The sequence below is a fragment of the Pseudophryne corroboree genome, chromosome 1, assembly GCF_028390025.1.
Source record: "Pseudophryne corroboree isolate aPseCor3 chromosome 1, aPseCor3.hap2, whole genome shotgun sequence".
Taxonomy (NCBI): Eukaryota; Metazoa; Chordata; class Amphibia; order Anura; family Myobatrachidae; genus Pseudophryne; species Pseudophryne corroboree.
In genome coordinates this window covers 955,806,336-955,821,283 of record NC_086444.1, presented here as the reverse complement: position 1 = coordinate 955,821,283, position 14,948 = coordinate 955,806,336, and the positions used below count along the sequence as shown (strand labels likewise).

The 14,948-nt window shown below is 46.2% G+C and overlaps 1 long non-coding RNA gene across 2 annotated transcripts in view; it reads right to left on the bottom strand.

Annotated features, from left to right (window-relative positions):
- LOC134919494 (uncharacterized) overlaps positions 1-13,967 on the bottom strand; it is a 102,638-nt gene extending 88,671 nt beyond the window's left edge. Inside the window, exon 1 of one of the 2 annotated variants that reach the window (XR_010177458.1) lies at positions 13,876-13,967. This is a non-coding gene — a long non-coding RNA (uncharacterized LOC134919494). The remainder of the gene's footprint in view (positions 1-13,875) is intronic. The other variant, XR_010177459.1, reaches the window with a different exon arrangement.
- Positions 13,968-14,948: the final 981 nt, after the last annotated feature.

Sequence of the window (14,948 nt, the reverse complement as noted above, 5' to 3'; positions counted from 1 at the left end):
CTTTTGTGCCACCAGTGGCACCCTGGGATCTTAACGTTGTGTTGGATTTCCTGAAATCCCACTGGTTTGAGCCACTTAAGATCGTGGAACTAAAGTATCTCACGTGGAAAGTGGTCATGCTGTTGGCCTTAGCGTCGGCTAGGCGTGTGTCGGAATTGGCGGCTTTGTCATGTAAAAGCCCTTATCTGATCTTCCATATGGACAGGGCAGAATTGAGGACTCGTCCCCAATTTCTCCCAAAGGTGGTGTCATCGTTTCATTTGAACCAACCTATTGTGGTGCCTGCGGCTACTCGGGACTTGGAGGACTCCAAGTTGCTGGACGTAGTCAGGGCTTTGAAAATATATGTTTCCAGAACGGCTGGAGTCAGGAAGACTGACTCGCTGTTTATCTTGCATGCACCCAACAAGCTGGGTGCTCCTGCTTCAAAGCAAACTATTGCTCGCTGGATCTGTAGCACGATTCAGCAGGCTCATTCTGCGGCTGGATTGCCGCATCCAAAATCGGTAAAAGCCCATTCCACAAGGAAGGTGGGCTCTTCTTGGGCGTCTGCCCGAGGGGTCTCGGCATTACAGCTTTGCCGAGCTGCTACTTGGTCGGGTTCAAACACATTTGCAAAGTTCTACAAGTTTGATACCCTGGCTGAGGAGGACCTTGTGTTTGCTCATTCGGTGCTGCAGAGTCATCCGCACTCTCCCGCCCGTTTGGGAGCTTTGGTATAATCCCCATGGTCCTTACGGAGTTCCCAGCATCCACTAGGACGTCAGAGAAAATAAGAATTTACTCACCGGTAATTCTATTTCTCGTAGTCCGTAGTGGATGCTGGGCGCCCGTCCCAAGTGCAGACTCTCTGCAATACGTGTATATAGTTATTGCTTAAATAAGGGTTATTGTTATGAGCCATCCGTTGAGTGAGGCTCAGTTGTTGTTCATACTGTTAACTGGGTAAGGTTATCACAAGTTGTACGGTGTGATTGGTGTGGCTGGTATGGGTCTTACCCTGGATTCAAAATTTCCTTTCCTTGTAATGTCAGCTCTTCCGGGCACAGTTTCCATAACTGAGGTCTGGAGGAGGGGCATAGAGGGAGGAGCCAGTGCACACCAGATAGTACCTAATCTTTTTTTAGAGTGCCCAGTCTCCTGCGGAGCCCGTCTATTCCCCATGGTCCTTACGGAGTTCCCAGCATCCACTACGAACTACGAGAAATAGAATTACTGGTGAGTAAATTCTTATTTTCTGTAGCAGGTTACATTGGTTTCCACATGGAAACATCGGGGATGTCCTAAAGCAGTTCCTCAAGGGAGGGGACGCGCTTTAGCAGGTATGAGAACCCGGCATCCAAAGGAAGCATCCTGGGAGGCAGAAGTATCAAAGGCATAGAACCACTTAGCTGCCTTGCACAATTGTTCTGCAGACTCGCCATGGCAGGCCACCCACGAAGGTTCAACAGACCATGTAGAATGCGCATTAATAGGAGCAGGAAGGCCTCCGTATAAGTTTGTGCATCACCATTCTAATCCACCATCTGGCCAATGTTTGCTTATTCGCAGGCCAGCCACGTTTGTGAAAAACAAAACAAAACAAAAAGGGAATCTGACCTCCTGATAGAGGCAGTCTCTACATATATATGGAGAAACCGTGCCAAATCCAAAGACCGCTCTTTGGAGGACAAATCAGAAGAGATAAAGGAGGTCATTCCGAGATGATCGTAGCTGTGCTAAATTTAGCACAGCTAAGATCATTCACACTGACATGCGTGGGGACGCCCAACACAGGGTTATCCCACCCCGCATGTCAGTGCCCCCCCCCCCCCCCGTAGAAGTGCAAAGACATCGCACAGCGGCGATGCCTTTGCACTTCAAGAGTAGCTCTCGACCAGTGCAGCTTTAACGTGCTGGCCGGGAGCTACTCATCGCTCCACAGCCCGCAGCGGCTGCGTGTGACGTCATGCAGCCGCTGCAGCCCGCCCCCTGTTCGGTCCGGTCACGCCTGCATTGGCCAGACCGTGCCTATGAAACGGCGGCCAAATGCCGCCGTTCCACCCCCCCCCCCCTGCCCAGCGACCGCCTCTGCCTGCCTGGCAATCATGCAGAGGCGATCATAGCGGTCTGACTGCCATCGGCCGTCTTGCATGCCACTGCAATAAACCAGCGTGCGATCAGGTCAGAATGACCCCCAAAGGCCAGAACCACAATCTCTTGGTTAAGGTGAAAAGATGACACCACCTTAGGTAAATAACCTGGGCAAGTTCTAAGAACTGCCCTGTCATGATGAAATATTAGAAAGGGTGGACGACAGGACAATGCGCCTAAGTCCTACACCCTTCTTGCAGAGGCAATAACCAGTAAAAACAAGACCTTGGGCGTGAGCCATTTAAGGTCCACCGTCTCAAGAGGTTCAAATGGAGACTCTTATAGGGCATTCAGGACAACAGACAGATCCCATGGAGTCAAACGAGGGACATAGGGAGGCTGAATCCATAAGACACCCTGAGTGAATGTATGAACTTCAGGTATAGATGCAATTTTTCTCTGAAACCATACCGACAAGGCAGATATGTGAACCTTGAGGGAGGCCAGATGAAGGCCTAAGTCCAGGCCTCTTTGCAAAAAAGGCAGAATTCTGGAAGTTCTGAATCTGTATGCATCATAATTCTGATCAGCACACCAGGTGAAGTAAGAATTCCAGACCCTGTAATAAATCCGAGCTGAAGCCAGTTTACGGGCTTTTAACATAGTTTGGATGACCGCCTCAGAGAATCCTTTGGTTCTCAGGAGTGATGCTTCGAAGGCCACGATGTCAAAGCCAGCCTGGCCAGGTCTGGATAAAGACAAGGGTCCTGTACGAGGAGGTCTAGGTGCTGAGGAAGTAGAAGAGGACGCTCTGTCGATAGACCCTGCAGGTCTGAGAACCAATTCCGCCTGGGCCACGCTGGAGCGACTAGAAGTAGAAATTCTCCTTCTTGTCTGAATTTCCGCAGGATCCTGGGCAGGAGTGACACTGGAGGGAACATGAAGGGCAGCCGAAAGTTCAATGGAATTGCCAGTGGGCCCACGAATGCTGCTTAAGGATCCTTGATCAATTGCTGGTCTTGTAGCCACCAGGTTAGCAACAGATGAACCTCCGGAGTCAAAGTAATCATGTGTGATCTGATCCGATGAGGTAGGCCATCCCACTTCTAAAGGATTAACCCAGAGGCGGAACTTGCGGCAGTGCAAGGGGTGCAGTGCACTGGGGCCCAGCGCTGTGAAGGGGCCCATAGCCGGAAGCAGTATAATGAGTCAGACTGACTCATTACACGCTGCCACCGCTGAGCTGCTGCTGCGGGTCCTGAGGAAGCCTGTTTGCGGTCCCCGGCACCAGTGATGTGAGAAGGGTGATCACATCACCCTTCATCTCGGCTGCAGCTCTCAGCTTCCTGGACTGTGAGTCACTGCATACTGGACAGGGGGGGAGAGGGAGGGAGGAGGAGGGAGAGGGGAGTCACGGCAGCAGTGTGTCTATACAGAAGAGTGAGGAGACATCACGTCAGTACACTCAGCCCCTGCACAGTGAGGAGCCTTGCCGGAGCCAGAGCTAGCCTAGGAGGTGGAAAGTGAAAACATATGTAAAGTAAAGAGTTTGTGTTTTGCTGGCAATGTGTGTGTTTAGCTATGGGTGTGTGTGTGTTTCAGTGTATACTCTATATGTATTTTCCTATGTCTGTGTAGCTGTGTGTGTGTGTGTGTGTTTACCTATGGGTGTGTGTGTTTCTGTGTATATACTGTATATGTATTTTGCTATGTGTGTTTAGCTGTATTTATGTGTTGTGTGTTTTCTGTGGATGTGTCTGTGTATATGTGTCTTGCTTTGCGTACGTTTTACTATGTGTGTGTGTGTATATCCATATCTATAGATGTAGCCACACTCATCCAACCCGCGATGAGTTCGCATCACGGCATGGATGGCGCGACTAGTGTGCCCATGTCTATGAAGCGTGTGTGTGTAAACGCATGCAAGCCATAGACATCTATGGAGTGAACGGAGGCAGCGACTAGCCACAGTACGGCTTTCACTGCAGCTTGCTGTGATGCGTACGCCAGTTTCAACACATCGCGGCAACGATAAGGCTGTCTTCATCTGTATCTGTCTCACATTGCTGGTTGTAAATGTTGACGTGTGCGTCGCTCTACTGTGTGGCATACCATGTATAAGCCTCTCTGCTGCGTGGCGTACCATGTATACGGCTCTCTACTGTGTGGCGTACCGTGTATAAGCCTCTCTACTGTGTGGTGTACCATGTATAAGCCTCTCTACTGTGTGGCGTACCATGTATAAGCCTCTCTGCTGTGTGGCGTACCATGTATAAGCCTCTCTACTGTGTGGCGTACCGTGTATAAGCCTCTCTACTGTGTGGAGTACCATGTATAAGCCTCTCTGCTGTGTGACGTACCATGTATACGGCTCTCTACTGTGTGGTGTACCATGTATAAGCCTCTCTACTGTGTGGAGTACCATGTATAAGGCTCTCTACTGTGTGGCGTACCATGTATACGGCTCTCTACTGTGTGGCGTACCGTGTATAAGCCTCTCTACTGTGTAGCGTACCATGTATTAGGCTCTCTACTGTGTGGCGTACCGTGTATAAGCCTCTCTACTGTGTAGCGTACCATGTATAATGCTCTCTACTGTGTGGCGTACCATGTATAATGCTCTCTACTGTGTGGCGTACCGTGTATAAGGCTCTCTACTGTGTGGCGTACCGTGTATAAGGCTCTCTACTGTGTGGCGTACCGTGTATAAGGCTCTCTACTGTGTGGCGTACCGTGTATAAGGCTCTCTACTGTGTAGCGTACCATGTATAATGCTCTCTACTGTGTGGCGTACCGTGTATAAGGCTCTCTACTGTGTAGCGTACCATGTATAAGGCTCTCTACTGTGTGGCGCAACGTGTATAAGGCTCTCTACTGTGTGGCGTACCATGTATAAGGATCTCTACTGTGTGGCGTACCGTGTATAAGGATCTCTACTGTGTGGCGCAACGTGTATAAGGCTCTCTACTGTGTGGCGTACCATGTATAAGGATCTCTACTGTGTGACGTACCATGTATAAGGCTCTCTACTGTGTGGCGCAACGTGTATAAGGCTCTCTACTGTGTGGCGTACCATGTATAAGGATCTCTACTGTGTGGCGTACCATGTATAAGGATCTCTACTGTGTGGCGTACCATGTATAAGGATCTCTACTGTGTGGTGTACTGTGTATAAGGATCTCTACTGTGTTGCGTACCATGTATAAGGCTCTCTACTGTGTGGTGTACCGTGTATAAGGATCTCTACTGTGTGGCGTACTGTGTATAAGGCTCTCTACTGTGTGGCGTACCGTGTATAAGGCTCTCTACTGTGTGGCGTACCGTGTATAAGGCTCTCTACTGTGTGGCGTACCATGTATAAGGCTCTCTACTGTGTGGCATAACGTGTATAAGCTTCTCTATTATGTGGGGTATTCAATTTCGACTAGCCGAAAAAACTGTATAATTCGACCATGGGTATTTAATTGCGGGTTTTTCGACCATTTTTGAATCCCTTTTCGCCCACAACGTTTCACTTTTTTTGTCGAATTGGCATGGGAGAAATCGGACCCAAAAAACGGGCGAAAATGCCTGCAAATTCGTCAAAACACATGGCTCACCAGGAAATTCACAGATCCACGTGGTTTTCGTTAGTGCTGGATTTTTTGACCAGTTGAAAAATCCTGCACATGCATTGAATAGGGGGAATGTCATTCGCCCTAAAAATGACCAATAATTGACGATTTTTAGACTGGATGAAAAATCTGGCAATAACTGAATACCCCCCTATGTGTTGTAACATGTATAAGCTTCTCTACTGTGTGGCGCACCCTGTATAAGGATCTCTACTGTGTGGCGCACCCTGTATAAGGCTCTCTACTGTGTGGCGAACCCTGTATAAGGCTCTCTACTGTGTGACGTACCGTGTATAAGCTTCTCTACTGTGTGGCGCAACGTGTATAAGGCACTCTACTGTGTGGCGCAACGTGTATAAGGCTCTCTACTGTGTGGCGTACCATGTATAAGGATCTCTACTGTGTGGCGTACCGTGTATAAGGATCTCTACTGTGTGGTGCAACGTGTATAAGGCTCTCTACTGTGTGGCGTACCATGTATAAGGATCTCTACTGTGTGACGTACCATGTATAAGGCTCTCTACTGTGTGGCGCAACGTGTATAAGGCTCTCTACTGTGTGGCGTACCATGTATAAGGATCTCTACTGTGTGGCGTACCATGTATAAGGATCTCTACTGTGTGGCGTACCATGTATAAGGATCTCTACTGTGTGGCGTACTGTGTATAAGGATCTCTACTGTGTGGCGTACCATGTATAAGGCTCTCTACTGTGTGGTGTACCGTGTATAAGGATCTCTACTGTGTGGCGTACTGTGTATAAGGCTCTCTACTGTGTGGCGTACCGTGTATAAGGCTCTCTACTGTGTGGCGTACCGTGTATAAGGCTCTCTACTGTGTGGCGTAACGTGTATAAGCTTCTCTATTATGTGGGGTATTCAATTTCGACTAGCCGAAAAAACTGTATAATTCGACCATGGGTATTTAATTGCGGGTTTTTCGACCATTTTTGAATCCCTTTTCGCCCACAACGTTTCACTTTTTTTGTCGAATTGGCATGGGAGAAATCGGACCCAAAAAACGGGCGAAAATGCCTGCAAATTCGTCAAAACACATGGCTCACCAGGAAATTCACAGATCCACGTGGTTTTCGTTAGTGCTGGATTTTTTGACCAGTTGAAAAATCCTGCACATGCATTGAATAGGGGGAATGTCATTCGCCCTAAAAATGACCAATAATTGACGATTTTTAGACTGGATGAAAAATCTGGCAATAACTGAATACCCCCCTATGTGTTGTAACATGTATAAGCTTCTCTACTGTGTGGCGCACCCTGTATAAGGATCTCTACTGTGTGGCGCACCCTGTATAAGGCTCTCTACTGTGTGGCGAACCCTGTATAAGGCTCTCTACTGTGTGACGTACCGTGTATAAGCTTCTCTACTGTGTGGCGCAACGTGTATAAGGCACTCTACTGTGTGGCGCAACGTGTATAAGGCGCTCTACTGTGTGGTGTACTGTGTATAAGCTTCTCTACTGTGTGGCGTACTGTGTATAAGGCTCTCTACTGTGAATTGGGAGTACTACTGTGTGGCGACACTCCTTATAAGTGAGATAAAACACCGTATTTTGGGCGACGCCATTTCCCTGTTTTTAATATGGGAGGGGGCCCAATGCATATTGTTGCACCTGGGCCCACCATTCTCTAGTTCCGCCACTGGATTAACCTCTGCAGAGGGCGAGAATGAAATTGAACTTACTTTACCGCGTCAAATGCCGACACCATCAGGCCAAGTACTTGCACTGCCAAGTGTATTGACACTCTGGGGCGACAAAGGAAGCATCTTATCCTGTTTTGAAGTCTCAGTCTCATTGACAGTGTCTACGTCCAGGAGTGCACCATGCTCTGAGCTGGGACCAGTGAGGATTTCTTCCAAATGATAAGCCATGCGTGGGCTTGTAGGAAGCTTACTGTCAGTTGTAGATGACTAAGGAGGACATTGTGGGAGTTTGCCAGAATCAGCAAGTCCGGATATGGCAGGATCCTGACTCCCTGGTGATGGAGATGGGCCGTAATTACATCCATGACCTTGGTAAAGAACCGAGGAGCCGTAGCCAGTCCAAATGGCAGAGCCTGGAACTGATTGTGGAGGTTGCCAATAGCAAACCGCAGATACTGCTGATGCTACATGGAAGTAGGTATATGCAGGTATGCATCCCTTATATCAAGGGCTACCATATAATCTCCAGGTTCCATGGATAATTGGGCACAGTGTTCCCATATGGAACTTGGACACTCTCAGAAACTTGTTCAGTGATTTGAGTTTGATTATAGGCTGGAAAGACCCATTGGGTTTTGGAACTAGAAACAAGGTTGAGTAGTAACCTCTGCCTCTCTGGGCCAGAGAAACTCGCACTACCACGCCTGTATTCAGGAGGGAGCTCACAACCTTTTGCAAAGCTTGCGCCTTTAACGGATCCAAAGGGATAACCGTGGTGCAAAACTGGCGAGGGGGGGACGTCTCTTGAAGGAGACTGTGTACCCGTGAGAGACAACTTCTCGCACCCATGTGTCTGAAGTGGTCATTAACCAGACCTAAGTGAACTGCAGTAGTCGGCCTCCCACCCTGGGGTCCCCCAGGGGGAGGCCCACCTCGTCATGCATCAGGCTTGTCTTGTTTAGAAGCAAACTGACGGGCTGCCCAGGACTGCTTTACCTTGGGCTTAGTGGTTTTGGGAGCACAAGATTGTTTCGGATATGCCTAACCTTTTGCTTTCCCTTGAGGCTGAAAGGAATGAAAAGTGGTACCTTTAGCCTTCTGTGCAGAAGGATTAGTATTTGGGAAAAAAGCAGTCTTAGCAGCTGTCAATTCAGATATAATTTTATTTAAATCTTCCCCAAACAAAATGTTCCCCTTAAAGGGGTGAACGTCCAAGGTCTTTTTGGAGTCTAGGTCCACCTTCCATGACCTCAACCACAGAATACGGCGAGCCAGGACAGACGTAGTCGACGCCTTAGCTGCCAACACACCCAACTCAGAGGATGCCTCCTGAATGTAATAGGTGGCTGTGGTGAGACAGGTTTTGTCTGTCAGTGTCCGATATATCCTCAGGCAGCTCTTCCTCTTATGCCTGAACCCATGCTCAATTCCTTTTGCAGCCGAAGAGACCACAATAGTGGGTCTATGTACAGCACCTGTAAGGGAGTAAATAGATTTCAAGCATCCCTCCACACACTTATTTGTCGGTTCCTTCAGTGAAGTGACAGTTGTGACAGGCAGAGTGGACAACACCACTAGGCCGGTGACATGAGAATCCACCAGCGGTGAATTTTCCTACTTGTTACATAACTCTGCAGGGAGAGGGATAGCGTTTAGATAGAGGGAATTTCTTCCCTGGATTAGACCAGGGCTCCTGCCTGATGTCCACCAAATGGTCAGAATGGGGTTATAGATTTTTAACCACCTTCTGCCGTTAAAACATATCAGTAGTGGAATCCTCATCAGGGATTTGTAGGATTTGCTTTATAGCAACCACAAGGGCAGGGACATAAATTTGCAATGGAGAATCCTCGTGAGAAACACCTGATTCAGTGTCGGACAGTACAGTATGCTCCCCCTCCTCTTCAGATGAAACATTTCAGAGATTTGTGGATTGTGAGGAGGAAGCAGCCTGCTTAGATGACCCAAAAAAGCTACAGTGACCTGCAGTAGAATTTTGTCTGACCAAGGAATGATTTAATTGCTGCAACTGGTTAGACAAATTTTCTGCCCAAGGTGGATTAACCTTAGGGACAATTTTGGGCTGTAATAGCACAGGTGGTCCCATAGGGGGCATAAGGCGTTCCACCAGAGTACCCAGTATGTTTGTGAATGCAGCCCAGGGTGGCTCCTGATTGGTTACAGGAGCTGTGGACAGACTGGGAGATGTATGATACATAGTACACAGACCAGCATACACAGCTTCCCCCTCTGGTAAAACTTTGGCGCATGCTCTGCATGATGCAGGAGCGTCCACAGACTTACTGCCCTTCTTGTTAGACATTGTACACAAATGCAACAACAGAGCGAATTAGTACGATAAAGCCAGACAGAGTACATGACCTGCAAATGAATCCGTTAGTATGTGACTGTAAACACTGTACACAACAACAGCGAATAAATCTGGTATTATGTGACTGAGTATACAGTAGAATACACATAATAGTTAAATACTATGACGCACTATATACATGACCCTGACGCACCTAGTCCCTTAGGGTTCAGAATATAGTGATAGATACAGTTGTGCTCATAAGTTTACATACCCTAGCAGAATTTGTGATTTTCTGGCCATTTGTCAGAGAATATGAATGATAACTCAAACTTTTCTTTCACTCATGGTTAGTGGTTGGGTGAGGCCATTTATTGTCAAACAACTGTGTTTACTCTTTTTAAATCATTATGACAACAGAAACTACCCAAATGACCCTGATCAAAAGTTTACATACCCCAGTTCTTAATACCGCGTATTGTCCCTTTAACATCAATGACAGCTTGAAGTCTTTCGTGGTAGTTGTGGATAAGGCTCTTTAATTTCTCAGATGGTAAAGCTGCCCATTCTTCTTGGCAAAAAGCCTCCAGTTCCTGTAAATTCTTGGGCTGTCTTGCATGAACTGCACGTTTGAGATCTCCCCAGAGTGGCTCAATGATATTGAGGTCAGGAGACTGAGATGGCCACTCCAGAACCTTCACTTTATTCTGCTGTAGCCAATGACAGGTCGACTTGGCCTTGTGTTTTGGATCATTGTCATGTTGGAACGTCCAAGTATGTCCCATGCGGAGCTTCTGGGCTGATGAGTGCAAATTTTCCTCCAGTATTTTCTGATAACATGCTGCATTCATCTTGCCATCAATTTTGACCAAATTTCCAGTGCCTTTGTAGCTCACACATCCCTAAAACATCAGCGATCCACCTCCGTGTTTCACGGTAGGAATGATGTACCGTTCATCATAGGCCTTGTTGACTCCTCTCCAAATGTAATGTTTATGGTTGTGGCCAAAAAGTTAAATTTTGGCCTCATCACTCCAAATGACTTTGTTCCAGAAGTTTTGAGGTTTGTCTCTGTGCTGTCTGGAGTATTGTAAGTGGGATGCTTAGTGGCATTTGCGTAGTAATGGATTTCTTCTGGCGACTCGACCATGCAGCCCATTTTTCTTCAAATGCCTCCTTATTGTGCATCTTGAAACAACCACACCACTTCTTTTCAGAGAGTCCTGTATTTCAGCTGAAGTTATTTGTGGATTTTTCTTTGCATCCCGAACAATTTTCCTGGCAGTTGTGGCTGAAATTTTTGTTGGTCTACCTGACCGTGATTTGGTTTTCACAGAATCCCTCATTTTCCACTTCTTAATTAGCGTTTGAACACTGCTGATTGGCATTCTCAATTGCTTGGATATCTTTTTATATCCCTTTCCTGTTTTATACCGTTCAATAACCTTTTCCTGCAGATCGTTTGACAATTCTTCTGCTTTCCCCATGACTCAGAATCCAGACACGTCAGTGCAGCACTGGATGAAAGATGCAAGGGTCTTTCAGGAGTCCAGAAACTCATTGACCTTTTATACACACATACTGATTACAAGCAAACAGATCACAGGTGAGGATGGTTACCTTTAGTAGCCGTTCAAACCCATTTGTGTCAACTTGTGTGCATGATGGGAGTCATTCCGACCTGATCGCTCGCTGCAGTTTGTCGCAGCGCAGCGATCGGGTCGGAACTGCGCCGGCGCCGCAGTGCGTGGGTCCATGGCAGCTTTCGTTGCCTAGCGATTGCCTCTGAGACAGAGGCGGTTGCTAGGCAGGAGGGGGCTGAACGGCAGCATTAAGCCGCCGTTTAGGGGGAGCGGTCCGGCCAATGCAGGCGGCCAGCGGGAGCGAAGAGCAACTCCCGGCCAGCCGCGGGAGCTGCGCTGGCCGGGAGTTACTATTCAAATACAAAGTTTAGCACAGCTACAATCAACTCGGAATGACCCCCGTTATCAGGCCAAAATATCCAGGGTATGTAAACTTTTGATCAGGGTCATTTGGGTAGTTTATGTTGTCATTATGATTTAAAAAGAGTAAACACAGTGATGTCACCATGACGCCGTTTTTGGCGCGTTTTTCGAATTTTAGGGTATTTAAGGAGCCGGTGAGGCTTGGCTAAATATGCAGCTGATGATTTGTGGTATGGTTAAGACAGCTTTCTTGGACAACTGTTGATAATCTCCTGATGATGGTCTATAAGGGACCGAAAACGTTTGAAACATCCTTTATATTGGAAGGTACAGCTGGATTATGCTGAGATACCCCTTATGCTGTAAGGTACAGCTGAATTTTGCTGTCATTTAAATAAACCTGGTGCATGTTTAAAACTAAGACTGGTGAGTGCTTCACTCTTTTGTTTTCTATATATATATATATATATATATATACAGTATAGAGATGCCCGGCACTCCCAGTATAATATGGCAAATCCGGGTGCCCTCCGCAGTCAACAATATTGTGGTGATATCTATGTATTTTAAATGTGCTGAATTCTCTATTTGTATATATATATATATATATATATATATATATATATATATATATATATATATATACACACACAGTATATATATATATATATATATATATATATATATATATATATATATATATATATATATAAAGAAAGAGAAGCAGCGGCACTCCGTCGGTGTAAAAAATCACATGTGATTTTTTACACCAACGGAGGGCCGCTGCTTCTCTTTCTTTTTATATATATATATATATATATATATATATGGCAAAGATTGGTGTACAGGTGCGCTGGTTAGTCTTAATGAAGGTTTGCAGTCCACAGGTAATTCCACACCTTGGCTGTTAACACTGATGAACCACCACCGCTGCACTTCTCCAAAGCACTCAGGACTCCTTGAGTGAATTTCTGGGAAAAAAGGATTCAGGAGAATGCGCCCATAGTGTAAATCTGATTTATTTATAAGAACATACGCGTTTCGTAAACACTTCGTCAGCCTCCTGACGAAGTGTTTACAAAACGCGTTGGGGCGGAGCTTGCTAGACGTCTCATTCACTCGGTTCTGCATCTCCCTGTGATCACTGCGGGTGGCCGGACGGGCTTCTGAGCGCAGCACGGTGCACGGTCCCGGCTTTTGGACACGGCAGTTGGTGCATTAGCCTTGTGGATTTTCCTATATGCATAAACTGGCCCAAAGTGTGGGTCTGAAGAGGTATTATTATATCTATACCTGTGATTTGGTTTTACTGATATGTTCTTATAAATAAATCAGATTTACACTATGGGCCATTCTCCTGAATCCTTTTTTCCCATATATATATATATATATATATATATACTGTGTGTGTGTGTGTGTGTGTGTGTGTGTGTATATATATATATATATATATATATACAAATAGAGAATTCAGCACATTTAAAATACATAGATATCACCACAAGGGAGAATATCATAATAGCCCCTATCAATCAATTATGATATTCTCCCTTATGGTGATATCTATGTATTTTAAATGTGCTGTTTCATGTTATATATGTATGTTTTTTACAGGCTCTACAGAGATGTGGGAGCCTGCGATCTTGTTTTACTTGTTACCATGACCACCTCCCCGTCCCGCAGCGCACCGTGACGTCACAGCCCGGCAACGCGGAAGCGAGCAGCGTGTGCAGGCGGGCGGCAGTGCCGTGAGGACAGGTGAGTACAATTGCTACACTGATGTCTTTGTCTGTGTTGTATATAAATGTTTTATATGTGGGTTTTCACTGTTGTCTAGCCCTGAGGACGGGGAGCTTCCCCGAAACATGTAGGCGAATAAAGGGACACTATTTTGCATCTTTCTACCAGCCTGCTTGAGTGCCGCCGATTTCTTTATCTTGTTTTAGTCATCATCTGACCTGGAGGGCACCGCAGCAAAGTAACTCTTTATAATTTGGAGTGCCGGTATAACTTTTCGATTTATATCTATATATATATATAAATGAAAAAAATGAAAAAAAGCTGTCACTCGTTCACAAACATATGGTAATTGCCTGGTTGCCCTCCTAAAATACGTCTTGCAACGTATAGAAATAGCAGGTGGAAGGTGGCACTCCAAGGTCTTAGAAAACACTGGAAAAGATAGGTGCTGAACACCATAAGCTGCAGTAACGTTTCAGTTTATTAATTAAACTTTCGTCAGACCAAAAGAAACATAAAACAAGTCATACCTTTATAGAAGAACACCCAGTGCCTCCATCAGCGTGTGTCTCGTGCAGGGAGCCCGTCCGGTGACGTCACAGTCCTACGACGTGCGCCTCACAGCGCTGCACCCGGCCCGGCAGTAGCTATGGAAACCAAACAAACGTGACTAATAGAGAAAGCCTTACACCCGGGTGAAAGATCAGATGTAAACAGGAGCTCAAAGTGTCGAGCATTCCTGTAGCCAGCTGAGAGAAGCATAAAGAGCTGTGTGTCTAACGGACACTGCGACAAAAAAGCTAAAGAGTAAAATGCTGGCATAACAGGAATGCTGCGCTAACTGAGCAGAAAGGAAAATAATGTCAACGAGGTCAAGGACAATGAGATAGCATGTGTTAAACAATTTAACCCCTCATGCAAACTGAAACAGATCCCAGGGTGTAATGAAGAAAGAGTGTATCACTGATGTAAACCACAAAATACAGTAACAGTTTACAAGAAACAATTCAAGTTAAGCTGTTCATTCAGCCCCATAGGGGCAATGGTATTGAGGTTATGAATCCAGGTAGATTCCAGTTGAAGCAACTTACGTCCCCTGTCCCCTCCCCTGATATTGGGGGGGACCTGATCGATGATTTTGTAACGTAAAGTCGCTAAACTGTGATTATGTGATTTAAAATGTCGAGCAACCGGCTGTTCAGTGTCGGTGCCCTCCAGTGCCTGTCGGATTGAAAATCTGTGATTGGCCATTCTTTCTTTGAAAGTACAGATGGTCTTTCCTATGTAAAAAAGGCTGCAGGGGCACCGTATGTAATATATTACGTACTGACTGGAACATGTCATTACGTAACGTTTGGGAATACGTTTGCCGGACTGGGGATGAGTAAAGGAGGGACCTGTTTCCAAATAGCTGCATGTGATGCAGCCTGTACACCGGTAACAGCCTGTTTTTTTGGTAAGAAAATGAGTCTTGGTAGATGTAGACTGTCCAGTGACGTCGTTCTTTACCAAGAGGTTTTTAAGACTTCTACCTCTGGTGAAACTGGGTAAAATTTTCAGATTTTTGAAACTCCTGAGATCTGGATCCAGTGTGACGATGGGC